Raw genomic sequence first — 21,161 nt, 5'->3', positions numbered from 1 at the left:
TAATAATAATAAACAGATAGGAAATGTGGAATAGAAGTGAATCATGTGTGCAAGCAGACTTTTATGGAAGATATTTGAACATATCCCATCTCCATAGGGCCATCAGGGGGAACTCCTTCCAGGCAACCATGGCAGTGATGATGGTGTTATTTGATTGGCGTAGTCTACGCCGTAAGCTTCCCACGTGGCGCGGGAGAAGCGCTCTGAAAAAGTGCACTTGTCGCTCAAAGAACATTTCCGTAGCGCTGCAGTATCTCGGTAGGCGGAATAGTGATTTTTAGCTTATGCCATTGGGATGCTGTGTAATCTAACCACAGTTTATTATATAATGTATGTTTTCATAACCCCGAGCAACGCCGGGCACATGTCATTTAAAGTTATATTGTGTGTTTTTATTGTTTGTAAGTTTGATTGCGAAAAGGATTTTGGTTTGACCGACTACAATTTCTAAGAATCTAAAAAAAATAAAATTGTTTTTTAAGTGATTAAAATTCTTACGAAATAAATTAAGTATATAAGACATGAAGGTATTTCGTCGTTATTCTCTCAGACATCAGCAGAATTTGGAGTCAACATGATTTTAAAGTCGTTTTAAATTAATTAATTAAAATTCGCGAGGCCTGAATCCTGAATGAATCCGGTCGTGGGAACATTTCTCTGAATGTGTAGAAGTTATCCAGGATCACAACCAACAAGCTCATTCGTTATCGTCTCCAATGAAAAGAAGGTGCATTTCTTGGCTAATAAGCATGGCTGTAATGTATGCATTTGACCAGTACCAGGCTAGCTTTGTACCGCGATAACGCCGGTCGTTAATGGTCAGTTAGTCGGTGGTAATAGCCAATAATTAAGTGTACCTACCTCTGCTAGATAGAGGAGCAATTTATAGTCGATTTTTGTATTATATACATGCGGAGGAGGGATTCAACGATGAAGATTATTTTGTAGGGTAAATTATAGGGAGTTTACATCTCCCGAAAATAATAACAACATTACTTTTACCCACATTTGTGTGAGACTGGTATCACTGTAAACTTGCGCGCGATTCCTCGCGTGGCAAATATTTCATTCTCTCTCCAGTGGTCTAGCCACTGGTTCTGCCCTAAATCTCTCCTAACGTACGCGATCTGTTTTATTCATAAAATTATTGTAACGTTAGTTTTGTTAACATAAAAACTAAATTGAAAATATTCGATTTCTCATTTTTACACACCGAGAGTAATCACGCAACCTTGGATTCTGTGGATTGGAGAACCATAGAATCATTAAGCCAACAACCCATTTAAATAGGCGATAATCACAATCTTCCAAAATTTGTAAGAACCACATAGTATTACAGTGTACACACTTATGAGTGTGTTTGTATTTAAATTTGTATGTACGCATCTATTTATGTGTATACGTATGTATGTATGTGTATTTAAATGTATGCATGTATGCGTATACATATTACATATATATATAATATATTAATAAGTATGTAAGTTTCTTCCTAATAATTGATTTCGATCCTCCTTGTTTTTATATACATTCTTGTAATTAAATTTATTATTACTGTAACTAACCAATTACTATTACACAAATAATATTGAGATGAATGTTGTGCTCACCTATAATTAGAAACATCATTATAACCATGTATAAATGTAAATTACTGTTAAAATTATGTGATGTTTTCTGTTGGCGAGCCAATAAATAAATAAAATAAAATAAAAAATAAAATTAGAGGGTAGCCCCAGAAGCCTTGTTCAAAATCCTTGATCCGTTTGATGTTTCAGGGAAATCCTGTTACCTACCTGTATTATGTTATTATATGCGAGATTTTTATATAGATATGCAGTCTTTCCTCAAAAAAAACTTCTTCATCGCATCCCCAAATATGACAACTTGTGTAGAGTTAATATAAAAAATATTATAATTGAAGTAGAAGTTAATATTATGTACTAATAAATCTAAATTAAATAAAAATATGGGAACAAATTAGTACATGCAAGATAATATTGTTAATTCTGAATTTGAAATATGATATCGACAAATATGAAGTTTAATAATTAGATCTCAATGGCCGAGTGGTTAGAGGCGTTGTTCCGATAAGATCAAAATCCTGGGTTCGATTCTCAGTTGAGTCCGTTACCTTTTCATTTTTCTATGTCTTTTTCTGTTTCATATTTCGTTTAGATTTATTAGTAGGTATATCCATTTTCTTCAATGATATATTACATTAATGGGAATAATTAAAACAAAACTTTAGCTATACTTATTTATTACGGTAACCGGGCAACCTAGGACAGTGGCTATTCAATGCACTTCAATACTCTTGAAAAATGGTATAAAATTCTATCAATTATCAAGTGTGCATTTTCATGAAATGTATGAAAAAAAAAACTAGCTTAAATAGGTTACGTTAGATTAGATTTGTAAGTCTTTGACCCATCACTCTTAATGACTTTATCACTTTTTGTGTTATAAAATGTTTTGAATTGTCACTGTCCTGAATTGCCATGGAATCGTTTATCACATAACCAGGTCGGACAGGTCAGTTTTTTCAAAGCTATTAAGGCGATGCACTACGTCGTGTAATATTTTAAGCCGCTATCAATAACACCCCTTATGAAGATAGCAATAAGGTTTAAATTCCCGCTTAACACCATCGGCCTGTTTTGATTAATGCAAAAAAAAAACATGGCCAAAAAGTGCATTTTATTTTATTTTGTGGATGTTCAGGCATAAATATTTAATTTTTTTCCGATCATTTAAAAAAAAACTTAATTTGCCACACTATACAACAAAATCATTACAGTTAATGGGTTCGTAAGTAGGATATTTTGAATGTTAAAGCAGTTTTCATAAGCCTTATACATTATTTTTTTTCTGGGCTTATAAAAAGATTTATGTAAAAAATACTCGATTGTTTCAAAGGCCAAAATGTAATCTACTCGCGGTATTTATTTAAAGCATCTGAAACATTTCTAGGCGACCAAATTATAAAACCAAAAACACATGATTTTGCATTACTACGTAGTGCATCGCCTTAATCAGTTTGTCCAAAGTCCTTCAACTTTTATATATTGTTGAATTTGCAGGCTATTTTTCACTCATATTACTTATTCTATGCAACTGCACGATGAAACTTTTTTTGTTCTGAGGGAACCTTATCAAGGTAATAACGGGTAGGAAGAATAATTCCCTCGTGGCATTTGTGTGAAAATATTATTCTTGATTTTCGATGTTTGTTCCAAATTTTAGTTATTTTGTAAGTAGATGAGTATTTTAATCGTTTCGCGGATTCGAGGATGTTGTTTGTTTTTATTTCTTCAGAGTTATTCAATCAGAACATCGTAATAACGATAAAGATTTTTCAGTTTTAGAACAGGAAAACTAACCTGAAATTATTACTTCTTGTACTGCTTTTTTTTATTGATTTTAAGCAATTTTTAATCAGAGATTACCACCAAATCTAAATCAACTACAGATTTTTTATGATGTCGTGAAAATATGTATAATAAATGTAACGAATCACCGCAAAGGATCAACAGCAAGTCCGCCGCACCGTCATGTGAGTCAACTAGCTAATGGGTTGTACCTATTCTGTATTTGCCTTGTACATGCGATCACAGGGAAGCCGGTATCCAGTTAAACGGTCTGAATCGCCGTATAAATATGCGCGTGAATGGTCGGGGGTCGAACTAAAGCCTGCGCGCTGAATAATGTCCCAGGGAAATGCTTCGTGCTCCGCTGAATGCCCCTCGCTCCTCGGTCCATGCTCCGTACGAAGGATCCACCTCGATACCGCCGGTGCTGTATACGGATATTTTCAATTAGAAGAATGATTCTGGACAGACGTGGACATCATTTAGGCGTGGGAAGTTTAACGATGTCCGATCTTAAGTTTATACTACTTGCTTGGTAGGTACTAAGCACTAACTATTAATTCGATAAATTCCCAGCCTTGAAGAGTTACCATGGTTGTTCTTTTTCGACCTTACAATTTCTGGATAAAAATTTTTTTTTTCTAAATAAATAGGTAATAATGACAAAAATAAAAAAGTTTTCCGCTTAAGGTGGCGAGTATATTTTATTTGCATGAAAAGCCTTAACATACTACAAGTTAATGCATTAATAAAATGAATAATCGAAAAAAAACTGCACGCTGACAGAGATATTTAAAGAAGGGTCGCAGGTAACTCTAATAAAACATTGTCCAAAGAAGTGAAATTAGCAATCCACAATGGAGTGATGATACCTACCATGATGGATGGAAGTGAGGCATGGAACTGGCAGAGAAAGGATGAAAGTAGATTGCATGCTGTTGAAATGAGATCCCTGAGGCGTATTTGTGGTAAAACCAGGAATGATCGTGTGAGAAATGTGGAGATCCGCAAAGAGTGCAAGTCTGATGTAAGCGTAGTGAATAAGATTAAGAAAGGGACGCTTAGATGGCTTGGGCATGTAGAGCGAATGAGCGAAGAAAGGAGTGTAAGGAGGATATATGGTGCAAATGCAAATGGTAGCAGAAGTCGGGGACGCCCGAGGAAGACAGGGCACGATCAAGTGAATCAGATACTCTAGTCGGGCCATGTCAAGAGTCATAATAATAGAAGAGTATGTATAAGACGATGTATGATTGTAAATGAGGCAAGAAGTGTGTGCTAAGACCGAGTTGTTTGGCGGTTCGTCCCCTCTGCCTAAAAGGAAAAAGGCGTGATGGTTAGATAGTTAGTCAGTTTGTTATAATGTAAATTAAAATGCTGGATTAAAAAACTATGTCTCATGAAATCTTTGTGTGGTACCTGCCAACCGTAATTTTATTTTTTTTTACTTCCCGTATTTTTTTATATTTTCTGATAGTAATGCATGTGGACGTGTACAACAATCGTTTTATTGTTTTTGAACATTTTTGCCTTAGAATCATTCCAATTTCCTTCAGTTTGTTACTTTGTTCACTGATGTTGAAAACAACAAAAATTATTAAATTCATCCTAAGTTTCAAACCTATAATAATATTTATTTTATACTTGTGTAGCGCCGTTTAAGCGCTGTAAAAATATATAATATATTTCTACAATGCTCCATGTTATTACTAACTATAGACTGGTCAAACTATTATCCATTTATGTCTAACAAATTGCATCCACCGGTTCGTCGATCACTTATACAAAGGGTTTCATGATAACTCAACACAGTGACAATTCAACACACTTTTAAAAAGAGATATAAAGCTATTAGAAACGATGATTTTTTTTATATTAACCTAACCTAACCTAACCTACATAACCCATTTAATAACGTTTTTGTTTCATCACTTTCCATGACTTTATATAACTTTTTAAAGATGTGATGAATTATCATTGTGATGATTTATCCGGTTACCAATACAAAGCTATATGTACAATGTATTTAATTGATGAACCTGATCCTAGAATGTACATATGTCACTATTCTTATTTATTTATATTTCGAACAGGCAGATAATAGATAGATAATTTTTGTTATATTTCATTATTATTTCTTTTATATAGTTTTGTCTTTAATACTTGTGGAAGCTGTTTTGCATTTCGAGGGCATTGTCAAACTGTCTGTAACTGGAAATATCAATTCAGTTCAACAATTATGTTGATCCGCCTACTACAATAATCCTAAAAGTATAAGCTTAATCGAGAGATCAATTTTTAAGTTTGTAAAATATATTTCTCTGTTAAAGTTCGTTAGTATTTCAAAGATCATCTTTAAAGTGAAACAAAAATACACAGTCGGTCATATAGGTCTGCCTACAATTCAGATTATGATCGTTGGTCAAAAGTTTGCGTCATAATTGAATGAAAATTTCAACATCTTCGTTGAAATATTGTGACTTATCCCCATGATTAAATTAGAAGATATTGTGTGATACGATGACAAATAACACCCCGGGTACTGGATAAAATTTAAAAACAGTAAATAATTATCATTTGAATATGAATTGTTCACTTTTAAAGGTCAGAGGTTTAAGTCCATATTTCAACTGTTTAACTATCCCGCAGCCAAGTGGAGGAGTAGGTAGTACCAAAATTACTATCCTCCTTATATTAGCTTAAATACTTGACATATCATTTTAGTATTTTACGTATTTCTGTGCAAATACATAAGTAACCATTAATAATTGGGATTTCTATAGTTTAAAATGCCCATAAGAAAGAAAAATCGTTGGGTCGTCGGAAGAAACATTTTGTTGGCATCTTGGTCTGTCAAGAGTTAAGTTTGACTAATATTTACCTGTCTAAAATATGTCTTCGGTACCTATCATTCAATTGTATTTACAAATTAGTAATCTTGCAACTGTCAGATTAAATATAACTGATTGCTTAATAATGTCTATATCGCTTCATAAACAGTTTACAAAGCTAAGAACTAATTAAAATAGTAATTCAAGTAGGTAAAATATTTAGCTACGGACGTATAGGTATTACATCTTGTACAGAGTATGCATGCAGTTGTCATTACTTTCACAGATATAGTAGATGTGTTCAACTGAGCGGAAAATAAGAAGACTATAATAACATACCTTAAAAGTGATAATAATTAAGGTTAGCATAATATAGGGTTTTCCAATAAGAGGTTTTATTTTCAATAGCCCGCTATTTCGGTAGATGTTACTTTTGAAGCTGTCATTTTTTAACATTTGACAAGTGAAAACTACGCCACTAATAAAAATGGAACGATACACGCTTCAACAACGCATTGAAATTATTCAAATTAACTTGAGTGAATCAAATGCAAATCATCTTGAGTGATGAGGCCCATTTCCACCTCGGTGGCTTCGTCAACAAGCAAAATTGTCGCATCTGGGGCTCGGAAAACCCAAGAGTTATTGTTGAAAAGCCTCTCTTTTCTCAACGTGTGACTGTTTGGTGCGATTTATGGTCCGGGGGAGTCATTGGACCTTATTTTTTCTAAAATGAGGCTGGAGCAACAGTTACGGTGAATGGATTGCGCTATCGAGAGATGATTGATGATTTTTTATGGCTGGAATTGGATGGTATTGATCTGGATAACGTTTATTTTCAACATTACGTGCCACACAAGCAACGAAACCATTGATCTTTTACGATTGAATATCAAAATAACACCTCTTATTGGAAAACCCTGTACTATTTGAAAGGTATCAAATTTTCCTTCATGATTACTGTTCCACAAAATATACAGTTATAATAAATAAGTTAATAATTATCTACAAGGTTTAATAGTATTTTATTGTATAAACGATATAAAAAGCGAGATGACAGTTTCCTTGCGGATTCCCTAAAGTTTTTTTTTTTAAATTTCATATTCTACGATTTTTCGACCTTTGAAGCAAAAATGAATGGGTTTATTTTAAAACTTTTTTTCGGATTTGAAATAAAAATATTCCAATTTCTATATATTAATGTATATTTAAAACGCAAAATTTAAAACATGATTTTACCTTTTGTCTAAAAATGATATTTGTTTCTACAACATCTTCAAAAATAGTTCATTTAATATACCTTGGAAATTTGATGAGAAATTTCAAGTTTGTACAACGAATAAACTACCCTCTTCTGCTGTATAAACAATGTATGTAACTTATTTATGGCTGTTCAACATCAGTTTAGACAATTTTAGTTTATTAATAAGATTTTCTCTTTTTTTTATCTATTATATGAAATTTACACCACCTTTGTTAGTAAAGCCGTTAGTATTTTATTGTAGAAACAACATTATATTATTTATTAGTTAGTTATTTGACGTGAACAGTGAATAATTATTACTTCGCAAATAGTGCTCCTAGATTTTTTTATATTTTAAACTCAAACATGCACAAGTATTTGTAACCATATCGTCAATTTTGTGGAAAGAGATGAAAGTAATATCAGTACTAATATTAAACGTTGCTCGCATCAAAAAAATATGTTAGGTAAATGCACAAATGACCAATCATTATTTCAGTCGTCTGCGTCTGCTGGTCTGCATTGGAAAAGTACCATAAAAAGTTTGGCCACATGTAAGAAGGCATTTTCTACCACTGCGGCGGTATTCTAAAGTAAAGATTCTTAATTCGTTCAGAATTACTTATTATCCCCGCTTGTCTTCTTCAAGTCGCCATACCTACACGTAAGCAGGCCCGTACTTCAATGCAAAAGTAAAATTGCCCGAAAAAAAAATATGTCACGCTTGTCTCATCAATAAATAAAGCTTTGTTTTAATTAGCTTTTTGTCCCGATAGCATGACAGATGGTTAGTTTTACTAATAGATATTAAGAATCTGCCCCTAGATAGGGGCAGATTCCGAAATATGATAAATTAGTGATGTGCCTGTTAAGTTAGAAAATATAAATATATATATATATATATATATATTTTAAATAAATTTAAAATAAATCAAATTTAATAACATTATAATAACATTATTAAATTTGATTTATTTTAAATTTATTTAAAAAAATTAAATGGAGTTCTACGAATTAAACACCAAAACAATAAATAGAAAATATTTCATGATAATTTACTACAGGTATTTGGCATGCCAAAGGGATCTGTTATTGGTTCATCTATTTGTATTGATCAACAGTGTGAGTTTTTTTACGGATTAGTTAGAAATTATCTTTTCCTATATAGGTACCTACCAGAATCCTGGGCATGAGACCTACCTATAAAACGTACAATAATAACCTTATATTGAGTGACATCGCTGTGCAATAATCTGATGCAAATCTTTGTAGTGAACGAGAAAACCACGTAGGAGTGTTAAACATTACAATAGTGTCCTTGCCCATGAGAACTGTGAGTATCTTCAATATAGTCTTATGCCATCTTCTTGTTCCAATTGTCCTTTTGGTATTTCTAACAGGATCTCTATCCATAGTTCAATATTGACCCTAGATGAAAGCAGTTTGAAATGTGCGTATCATCTGTTCACTCGAAAAAGAAAATTTATCGTCATAAAATATAATAAACCAAAATGTTTAGAATAAGAGTTTTATATTTTTAGACTGCTTAACTTGTTGTTATCTTCAGAACTTCAGATTACTGCAACAACATCTTTGCTGACAACAAACTAAAAACGTGTTGATTTTTTAAGTTCTCGATTTTGTTCTCTTTCATCACAGTCACAGAGGAAATTTCACTATATAATGTGCCTTTACTTGGATAATAATACGCGGAGGAAAAGACTAAGCTCAGACAAAGTTAAAAAAAATCCTCCTTGCTTCATCCACATTCAAACATACGCTTCTGTGATTTTGACTATCATCATTGCCTGACTAAAGTATTTGGTTCACTGTCTTCCTCTGGCGTCCACAACTTCTTTTACTATTCACATTTCCATCAAATATATATTCTCAACATTAATAATAATAATAATAATTTCTGCTACTGGCATTATACCTAGCTCTATCATTAAAAATTTAGGCGTATTTGATCTATCAAAAAAATTGTATATAAAAATGAAAAAATCAGTCATTTTAAATACATGTAAGATAACGAAAGATTTTTTAAATATTTATGTTGAGGGATCAGTAGGATTTATAGGCCCTGTTAGGAGTTCTACCGAGCCGAACCCTCTGATATGAAAATATCTGGAGTCGGTGAATTATTTTCCCATTTGATTTCTTGTGAGTTGACGTGTTGTTCTTGTATTGTTTTGTATTTATTTCGCTTAAATAATGCACTTGCATAATGTTGATTGACTAAATGATCATTTGTGGAAAAGTGTGTGGAAGGGCTTAGTTTTTCCTATGGGGAAGATTTAACCCGGACATAACTTTGGAAACAAAAAAGAAATCATATTTGTATGATTTTTATAGAGCCGTTTTGTGCAAAATCACCTCGAAGACCCTTTCTACGTTCATCGACTATTCATGCCTATACCTTCCATGCGTCATTTTCTTAATATTACTTATACGCTTACATCACCAAGCCTTACATTTCTTGCAAATTTCATCAATTTCACACGATCGCACACCGTTAAACCGCACATACGTCTTAGGAAACTCATTTCCACATTACTCAGTATATTTTTGTCCTTCTTTTGGAAATTCCATGCCTTACTGCTATACATCAGGGTTAAGATCAGCACGTCATTTGTGCTGGAGTGTTAAGTACATGATAGGCATAAACAAAATTTGGTAAATATGTAAATAAAACTGACTAACAATTTAAAAGTTTTCAAGTTCGTTGTGTTCCGTGCGTAAGACGTCCGTCGGCCCGGTTCGCCTCTGTCCGGCAGCGATAAACAAAACACGTTCCGTCGGCCATGTTCCTCCGCCATTCTGGCCGCTGATTGGCTGGACGACGGCCGACCACGCCTATCCATTTTTATTTACATTTTATAAAGCATTTTAGGCGCCAAAACGGATAAAAAGCAGGCGCGGATTCGAGGCTGGCTGGTGACCTAGACGTCGCTGGTCACCGACTGACCCGCAGGAGATCTGACCAGACCTCAAAGAATACCTCAAAAGAGTTATCTCGCTGCAGTATCCACTTGACAATTCCAATCAATTGAAGATTGGTTACATATATAAACAGTTTTATTCAAAAATAAACTGAATATGTACAGCAGTTTATACCTATGTAGGTAAGTATTGCTAGATGATATAAACTAGGCCCGTATCAAATTTCATAAGTGTTGTTTGATATCTTCTAGGTACTTATAAATCTGTGATATTAGACTTGGATGTACAAGAAATTTTAATTACTACTGGAATGGGTATACAATAACACAGGATATTATAATTTTAAACCAAGAACATTAAGTTTGAACAATGAAATAAGTAAACAATCAAATTCCATTCATTCAAAAATTTGTTTGTGTTTCCAAATATAAAAAATATGAATAGTTACACAAGTCGGACCAAAATCAAGGATCAATCCGTTACGAGTTATCAAGTATCAGGTGATCAGTTCATTGAGTAACTATTATTAAAATAATTTTTAGATTTTCTAGGGTTTTTTCGTATAATAATAATGATTGGAATATTCACCTCAAGAGCGCGTATCCTTCCTGGCTTTCTTCCTTCTATGAAACCTGGGGATTTTTATAGCTAACCTCGCTTTATGGGACCGAAATGTGAAGTTTTCTATTTTTCAAATATAAAAATACAAATGCCAAAATAAACTTCGAAAAGGTCATAATCTAAAATGATGAAGGTCGTGTCTTATCTACCAAGATCTTATTTGGGGAATCAATTGATTTTCTACGTCTTTTTTTAAAATAATGACTCTGGCCTAATCATAAATGCAAAAAAAACTAAATTGATACACATTAGATCACCCAATGCCAAGGTAAATACTATTATACCCGAAATTAAAACACACAATTCAGATTGCCTACATGTTGGTATCCCTGCGTTGTGTACATGTGAAAATATTGAACTGGTTAAAAAATATGTTTATTTAGGTGTTATTATTGATTGTTTTTTCAAATGGGATTTACAGATAAATAAAGTCTGTGAACGACTGAGATCTATTATTAGTAGATTATATAAATTAAAATTTTATGTTCCAATATGCACACTTCGAATAATTTATTTATCACTAGCTGAATCTATCATAAGGTATGGAATTACAGCTTGGGGATTTTCCTCTAAAACAAATATAAATCATGTTCAAGCAGTTCAAAATTCTCTTGTTAAATTATTAGCTCATAAAAGTTTATATGAACAAAGGCATAATGTTCCACACCTTTATCAAAATCTGAAAATCCTCTCGGTAAGAGCAATTATGTGGTATAAAATAATTTTTCAGCACATAAATAGCCCTATGTACATAAATAGACTGGAACACACTTACAATACTCGATTTACATTAAATGAAGGACTAATCGTACCAAAGCATGTAAACAAATATGGAAAAAGAACGCTAGACTACATGATACCAAATTGTTTAAATATGTTACCTGCAGAAATCAAAAAATGTACAAATATAAAAAGAAATTTTTTGTTGAAAAATTGGCTAGCTGAAAGAAATAGTTTTTACTAGACTCTAATACAAACTATTTCTAACTGCATACGCTTTAATTGTTTTTTGTTTTTATTTTTATTGTATTACACCTCTCATGATATGAATGTATACATTTGATATAATCTGTTTAAGTTAAAAGCACCCAATGACAAACTACTTTAAAGTAGTTTATTGGGACTTTTTGATTTTTGTATATTATTTTGATATTAAATAAAAAAAAAATAAAAAAATAAAAAAAAATAAAAAATCGGATAAATACAACTGAACTAGCTGAAGTCGCCGGCGTTACTCGAGCTTTTTGCAGTTTCTCGAAATCAGATAAAGACAGCAATTTTCCTCTTGTTTTTAGTGTCAAGTGTGCAAAATGTCATCAAGAATGATCCAAATTCTGCTTCACTGGATGGAAAATTGAATGGGGGGTGGTTTTTCGAAATTCCACCTACCTCTTATTTTGAAGGTCAATTGTTCAAAATTTCAATAAACTCAGAATAAAACTGTAGATTTGTATAAAAATCAAAACCAAACTATCCGCCCAGTGTCCACCCGGAGCCAGCCCGACCCTCTTTTTTAAACATAAAGAAGATAGATTTAGAATTTGGAATATTGTACTTTAATAGTTTTATAAACGAAAATTATCAAATTTATAGCTACATTCACTACCTACTTGCAGTCCTACAAACGAGTACCTACATAAGTGGGTAGAGGGAGGTGCGCACAATAGATTAGTTAAGCTTTTCGTGTGTGTCTAGTCTTCAGTTAGAATTCCAATGAAACATTAATACCAGCTTGGAACGTTCTTATCCTGGACGCGTGTAAGTTGCAACAATAATGGATAATAGTTACAAAAGTGGTTAGGTACTGTATTAGTACCTATTCTTGTATTCAGTCTCTGACTAGACTAGAAGCGAAGAGCCGCTAGTCAAGGAAGACCATCATCATCCAACACTGGCCGTCGCGGCGCGTCTAACGCGAGCCGCACCATCACATAGCAACGGCCACAAACATCACCGCGCCCGCGCCCGCCCCGCCTCGTCTACACACAATATCAACTGCTACTCGCAATATAACTTTAAACGTGCTAATATAGAACTGTGTCAAAACATTCTGTCACATTTTGACTGGAAATTTCTTAAAAGTATACATTCTGTTGATGTTGCGGTAGAGTATTTTTATAATGTTTTAACAAGTGTTTTTGATTTATGTGTTCCAATTAAGAAGTCAATAAATGTGAGTGCAACCTACCCGGTATGGTTCACAAAATCAATTATTGACAAAATAAAAATCAAGGAAGCGCATCGCAGAAAATATAGAGTACACAAAAAGCAATCAGACTACTTATTGTTTTCTGCGATGCGATCCGAGCTCAAAAAAGATATTGTCATAACTAAACGACAATATTTAAACAGAATTCAGGACGGGATTAAAGACAATGTCAAATGCTTCTGGGATTTTATAAAATCACAGAAAGCTAACTCCAGGTCACATAACGGCCTGAATAGTGGAGACAAATTTATAACGGACTCAGAATCTATCTGTCAGAAATTTGCAGACTACTTTCAATCTGTGTATGATAGTGAAACCCCTAATCTTAGTACAGATTTTACGCGAACAGAGGTCCCATGGAACGTAGGTAACATTTCCCTAAGATTAACGAGCCCGACAGAGGTAGAAGCTTATATCCGTAAACTGAAGACTGACAAGGCTACAGGGCCGGATGGAATCCCTTCCAGTACTATCATTAGCATAGCGCCAATGATAAGTGAAGCTCTTTGTCATATATTTAATACCAGTATTTTGACTTCTACTTTCCCCCAGATATGGAAACTGACCCGAGTCAGTCCCATTTTCAAGGCTGGTGACAAGACAGACGTCAAAAACTACAGACCGGTAGCCGTATTATCAGTGCTACCAAAACTATTTGAAAAAATGATTTGTGACAAATTAAGTCTCCAGATTATGCCATTCATTGGAGAAAATCAACACGGTTTCCTTCCAAAGAAATCAACAGTCACAAATCTGCTTACTTTCTCGAGATTGGTAGCCACCGGTTTAGACTCAAGGCACCAAACAGATGTAGTTTACACCGACTTTGCCAAAGCATTTGACCGTGTTAACCATGATATCTTACTGAGGAAAATGTTTAAACTAGGCTTCGACCTACCAACACTAAACTTTTTCTCATCATATTTAAAATCCAGAAAACAATTTGTTTCGGTAAATGGACATAATTCAAAAAAATTCTCAGCGAAATCTGGAATTCCTCAAGGGTCTAACCTCGGACCGCTGTTGTTTCTAATACTAATAAATGACATCCAAAACTATGTTAAGAATAGTAAATGTCTACTGTTTGCAGATGACCTTAAAATTCTAATGGAAATAAGCTCCCAACAAGACTGTCTTAAAATGCAAGCTGATCTGGATGCACTATCTGAATGGTCGTTGATAAACAAATTAGATTTCAATACAAAAAAATGTGTCACTATGTCTTACACTCGCTCTTTAAACACTATACTTTACGATTATAAGATAAAGGGCGAAACACTATCACGTGTAAATTCCGTAAAGGATCTCGGTGTCGTCTTTGATCCCGAACTGAAATTCTCTGGCCATATATCGCAGCTCACTCAGTCTTGCTACAAACTTCTTGGGTTCGTCATTAGGACATGCAAGCAGTTCAATAACCAAGATGCTATGATAGCATTGTTCGATGGCATACTGAGAAGCAAGCTGGAGTATGCGAGCGATGTTTGGGCACCGTACCACCAGAAGTACATTGAAATGATAGAGCAAATCCAGAAGAAATTCCTCAGGTATGTCTATATGCGGACGCATGGAACCTATCCCAGGTTCATGCACCATATCGACTTACTTGAGGAAACCAATTCTGTGAGTCTGGAAACTAGGCGGAAAGCAAGCCTAGCCACTATATCTTTCAAAATTTGGAACAATTTTATTGATAGCCCATTCCTCTTGGGATGCTATGATTTATATGTACCAGACCACTACAGCCGAAGTCGATACCATGACTTATTTAGAGTACCAAAAGGCAAAACCGACGTCCTGGCAAAGCATAGCATGACGAGGGGAATGGTGCTGTTGAACGAACTAGCAAAGAATTTGGATGTAAATGACTGTTCTTTAAACGACCTAAAACAATTATTGAAGAGTCACTTACCCAAATGCTGATATGTTGTAAAATTATACTGTTTGTAAAATTGTACTGTAACTGGAACGAATGTTCTGTTGTACAATAAAAAAAAAAAAAAAAAAAAAAAAAAAAAAAAAAAATAAAAAAAAAAGTTGTATGGTGTAAACTGGTTTCATTTTCCGATGTTCAACAACGCTTTGCTGTGTACATCATGTAATCCATCAACGATTATCTGCGGCAGCGACTAGTGGCAAAAAGATGGTGAGTCAGGTAATTTCTTTGAAATTAGAATTATATTCTATCTATACTTGACAGTCCAGTGAACAGCTGATAATAAACACACACACACGTGCACATTTTTCATCTACGTCGCGTATTTAACTAAAGCAATGCAAAAAAGGAAAATATTCATGTGTAGACATATACGCATTTCTCTAAAATCAGATGACATTACGACCGTTTAAATTCGAAATAAATGTCGGTCCTACCTGATCGGCATTTAGCGATGTTGGAAGAGTTCAGTTCGACCTCAGTTTCTGGGTAGAAAGGTGCAATCAACAGTCAAACCAAGACGTTTTAAAAGTTCACAGCAGTTTAAAAGGCGAGAGAGAGTTCAAGAGATCCTGGGGAAAAAGGTTCAATCCTCAGTTAAACGAAAAAAAAACAAATTATTGAAAATCGGCCACTAGTCGGTCAAAAGATGGCGCAACCAGGTCAAAATTGAAAATAAATAGATTATATTAAAAACTTTGTTTTTTAAGGTTTGATTTTTTCTGTCTGGATATTCTGGGTCACTTTAATTATAATCAAAATGTAAAGGTATGAAAACATTTTTTCTTGTTCCAAATGTATCAATTAATTGTTTTCAAAAAAAAAAATCGAACAACATTATGTAATAACTATTAGACAAATAAAACATACAATATTATTATTAAAATTAATCATATGAGTTAGGAAGGTACATGTATCCTAATGTAATAATGTATTAATTTAATTTTGTATTCAACGTCTTCTGCAAACGATGTTGTGGGCAGGCAAGTAGGTATAAGTTCATTGCCACGCATGTGATAAAATAAAGAATGGCAGGGTGCAATGTGCATCATGCATGTGTGCCCACTGGGTACTGTTTGTCCATCTACTCTACACCCACCCTGAGTGCCTCCGAGCCTATCTGATCAAGAAATAACAGAACACCGACGGAAGTTGGAAATATTTAAATACCATACTTAACCTTAACAAGGAATGTCAAAAATTCGTATTTTACTTCCTTCATGCGTTCCAGAAATACCGAAAAGTTTATTGGGTACCGGCCGTAAAGTAAACCCCACACGTAGTATTTACATTAACACATGCTTTGGACGATAGTTTCCCATTGGCCAAGGATCCCGGGAGTCCAAGCGACCGCACCAATTAAGAAACACCAATTAAAATAGCCGATAGATCCTCAAACAAGGCGATACCCACTGCGCCTGTGCCGATGATCATGTATCAAAATTTAAAAACGCGGCATAATAAAGGAAAAGGTGTGGTCTTTTTGTCGGCGCCGTCAAAGCTGGGGAATGAGAAGATACTAGTTGGCGTTTATAGCGCAGAACCGCTGGAGTGGAAGCTACCCTAAAGTCCCTCATCCTTCAAGCAGGTGAACACACAACAAAGAATGACAGGTTTTTAAGTACCCGATAACGCGGTGGACGGTTCAATCGAGACCAGTTATAATTCCGTCTGCGTATGCAAATAACCAATTATTGACGTCGATGCGACCTTGTTTGTCTTATACCCGAGCGAGCATTCTAATTATGGGTGTTGGGGTAAATCAATTAAAGGTTGCCTGCTGGGCTCGTCGCTGGCCGATAACCCAGGACGGAAGTCGGATGATACGAGGCTTATCTCGCGCGTTGGGCCCTGCATCTGCGGCACACGCTACCCCGACACTCGCTGTTCTTTACTCCGCTCGCCTCTGTCCACACCGAAAAGAACTTCTTTGCACCTTTCCTCTTCCTCGGCGCTGTGTTGCGTGCTCATTGATTTATTGCGTTCATAATCTCCCTTTTAAAGTTAATTGAACTAAAGGCTCCCGGCATACACACTTGCGGCTAAACGCTTTTTTATTTCACTGTCTTTTGTGGAAATATGCTGAAAAAATATTGCGATACCAAAAGTGCAACTCATTGCATGATTGTTGATAATCGCACAAGTCGCGCCGTGCGCCTTCTAAATTGTTTATTTAAAGTGATAACATTGCAAGATTGTATTTCGTGGGCATTGGACATTGATATAGCGTCCAACAGTCGATAAAGGTACCTATCGTTGTTTAATTGGTTTATTTGCATAATTTTATTTGGGTTTCCGAGTAAATTTGTCGTTAAGAAGGTAATAACATGCAGATGTATACGTCGAATGTACGTATCTGCGTTAATGTTACAATGTTAAAATATTCTACAAATTAATGTGGTTCGATGAAAGTGTTATCCTTGCTATTGAGGAAAAAAATCATAATTATTTTTTAATGATATCATAACCTAAACCAGCGAGAAGTGATTATTGTAATGCGGTGTTTGTAAAAGACGACCTATATCTCTTCTACAAAATGAGACCGACATTACACTTAACGCTTGTATAGTTTTATTAACTTAAAACATATCATGTATTGGTCTAATCTTATGACCAAATGATAAAAACCTGTTTGATCTTACTTTGACTTAACTAAGGATGCATCCATAAGCAGGGGTGTGATTAGATTTTTTTTAGGTTTTCGTCGTTTTATCAAACTAAAAACTGAGGGTTGGTAATTTTATAGACACCTGTTTTATAACTTAAAAAATATTTATTTCATTTTAACTTTTTGTATGGATTTTGTTGATAAGGCTGTCTGAAGTTACATTTTTAATGTTTTTTTTTCAGTTCAGAAGGCAAACCAGATATATCTACCTGCGTATAAATCTCTCTAACGTATGTCAAAATTAAATAATTGATAAATTATAATTTTAAAATATAACTTGAAAAAAAAAACAACTTCACACCACTGCTACATTACAGATTTACCTAATTAGTTCTTAATATCTCAGTTCCAAGGTTAAAACTAAATAATTGATAGTTTATAACTTGAAAACATTACTCATAAAAACGTTTTTATAAACGTTTCAAACTACTGGTACAAATGTATATGTTAGAAAAATCAGATATACCTCTACCAGCTCATAAATCTCTCATACCTAGATTAAAATTAAATAATTGATACTTCAAAAAATAACTCGAACAAAAAAACAGTTCACACCACTGGTACATAAGTACCTACATGAAAGACAAACGACATACACCTAATTGCTTATAAATCTCTCGGTACCAATCATAAAATTAAAAAACTGTTGAACAACAAATTGAAAACATAACTCGAAAAAAAACACTTCACACGACGGTACCTGTTTATCTACACGATAAGCAAACCAGACAAACCTAGATACTTATAAATCTCTCGGTACCTTTGCAAAAATGAACTTATTAATAGGTTTTAATAATATTTACAAGATTATAGTGTTCAAGTTACAGTGATTTCGTTCAGATATAAGTTATACAGTAGTTATGAAATGCTCGCCTTTTCTCTAAATTTTTACATTCAAATAGTGTTTGGCGTTTGATGACTAGACTCCTAAGACATGGATTTTTTTTATCTACAACATACCAACATCAAAGTTTTACAACGTTTCAAGTTAACAACTTTGTGAAAATGGCTTGATTTGACTCATAAAGAGTATTCTTTCATATAACCGTAAAGAAATCTTTCAACGGACGCGATAGGATTATTAGTCAACACATAGTTATGTCACTTTTTATCAATACAGATGAATCTATAAATCACTATGAGTAATTAAAATTTAAACGTAAAAATATATGTTTCCAAACATCTATCAGATTCTAATCACCTGTTATACAGTAGATCTAGACCTTTATTCGTAAATGAGTCATTATTAACACAACTAAATTTTCAATTTTAATTACCAATTTTTATTTCTTTCTGTGACAGTAACTTACTAACAAAAAAGATTGATCGAACAGTCTGTTTCATTTTCAAATAGTGTACCTTTATTTAAAGTATTGCCCATGGGGGAAATATTACACATAAAATTAATTATAAATTACTCAAACTGAAAATTTAAAAATTATACAGAACCAGATTTCTATTCGAAGTATCCAATTCGAAGAATTTATAATTAAAATCAAAACCTGAAAGAATCAGACATATTATTTTTAGATACGTGCAATACTTATAATAATATTTAAAGTCATTTAAAAATTCTACATGCTTTATTTATAACATATTGTATAGTAATTTTTTTTTTCATTTTTATTTATAAAACTATTTTTTTAACCTTTTTTAAAAGTATTTGTGAACGTTTGCTTTTTTCTCATTCTTTTACGCAACGTCATTAAATTTTGTTTTGTCCACTTAAATTTTATATGTAAAGTAATGTAATCTAACGTTTTTTTTAGTTAAGTTACTTGTTAATTGTCTTTGCATTGTCCGTATTTGTGTTTTCTGCATAACTTTTTTAAAAAAAGACAACAGAAATTGGTCTATTAGGTACCCAGTGTATCCGATACAGTTCGTATATTAGAAATCACTCAACGATTATTTAAACATTATTACAAAATATGTTTCATTCAAAAAATCATATGTAATCTCTGGATTAAAACAAATAAACCATCAAGCAATGAGTACAGTGCATTTCTAAAAATTAAAAAAATCTTTGAATGAGTACCTTATAATTGGTAAGGAAGGAGGGACCTGCAAATTGTCCAATTTCATTATGCAGCCCTTCGATTCCCGGACACTTCCACCTTGTCACGGCGTTTAGCCTGGGGGCAAAGATGGACAGATTTTTCCAATTCTAACTCATTTAAACTCGGAAAGCAGAACGAAGTTTACAATTAATTAATAGACGGCGGTGGACATTTTTTGTCGTTCTGTGCTTCAAACTGAGGGAAGTTTGCAAAGTGGGCGATCGAGAGAAAAGTTTCTCCTAAAAAATACTTTGGTAAAAGGAACAGTTACCGATTTGGATTGATTGCTTTTAAAATTTCCAGATTTGAAACTGCTTAGGATGAGTTCCTTGCTAACAAAGCGCCGCTTTTTTGGTAAATTGTGTCAGTTAAAGTTGAATTTTTAAGGAAGTAATAAAGATATTTTCTAACTCGTTAGGGAACGGTGCTTACCACCCTTTCCCAAAACAAAATACCAAATGTATCAATTTATTTCTACTATGTAAAATCAGAGGTATATTTAGCAATTATTTTTTACAAAACTTCCCAACCTACATACCTTTGTATCTTGATTTTATGTTTTGTATTCTTCTCATGAAAGTCAAGATTATTTTTGTACAATTCATCTGTTTTTTTGTTTTTATTTTGTATTTTGATCATCTTTTTATACTCTATGTACCTCTATATGGAATTTGTGGGACTGCACTAACCTCCCCACATACCGGAATAAACACTCATTATTATTATTATTTATTAAACCAAATGATTACATTTTTCAAAGAACTATCTTATGTGTATACACAGAACTATATGTGTATACACATAAGAGACCACTTTTTCAAAATATAAACCAAAGTAATAACGTTTCTAGTACCAAATCGTAACATGAGACTTCCTGAGTTATTCTTTGTTCATTAATCTAAAACTAACTATTTTATTAATTACCCAGTCCAAAGGTTACATAGGCTTGGAAATAAATTCAGTTCCGTTGATTCATTTATTTCATACTAAAATTTATATCACAACATTTTGTTTCGCTAATATTATTGTATTATATAATCTGTAACGTTATTTTTTATGTCAATATTTAACCAATAAAAATCTTTTTTTCTTTTATGTTGATTTTTGTTCTTACTCCAGGCAGGTATTAATAACATTTTTTTCTCTGTTTTCTCTTTTTTGTATTTGTTTTATTGATGTGTATTACGTCAATTAATTAAAACATAATTATAATTTATTGTATTTTTATTATGTTAACTAGAATGCACTATGTAATGTAATTAATTTAAACTTGTTTTAT

This window comes from Hesperophylax consimilis, chromosome 23, assembly GCF_061612785.1.
Source record: "Hesperophylax consimilis isolate HC1 chromosome 23, BYU_Hcon_1.0, whole genome shotgun sequence".
NCBI classification, from domain to species: Eukaryota; Metazoa; Arthropoda; class Insecta; order Trichoptera; family Limnephilidae; genus Hesperophylax; species Hesperophylax consimilis.
Note: the sequence above shows the minus strand (reverse complement) of the source record.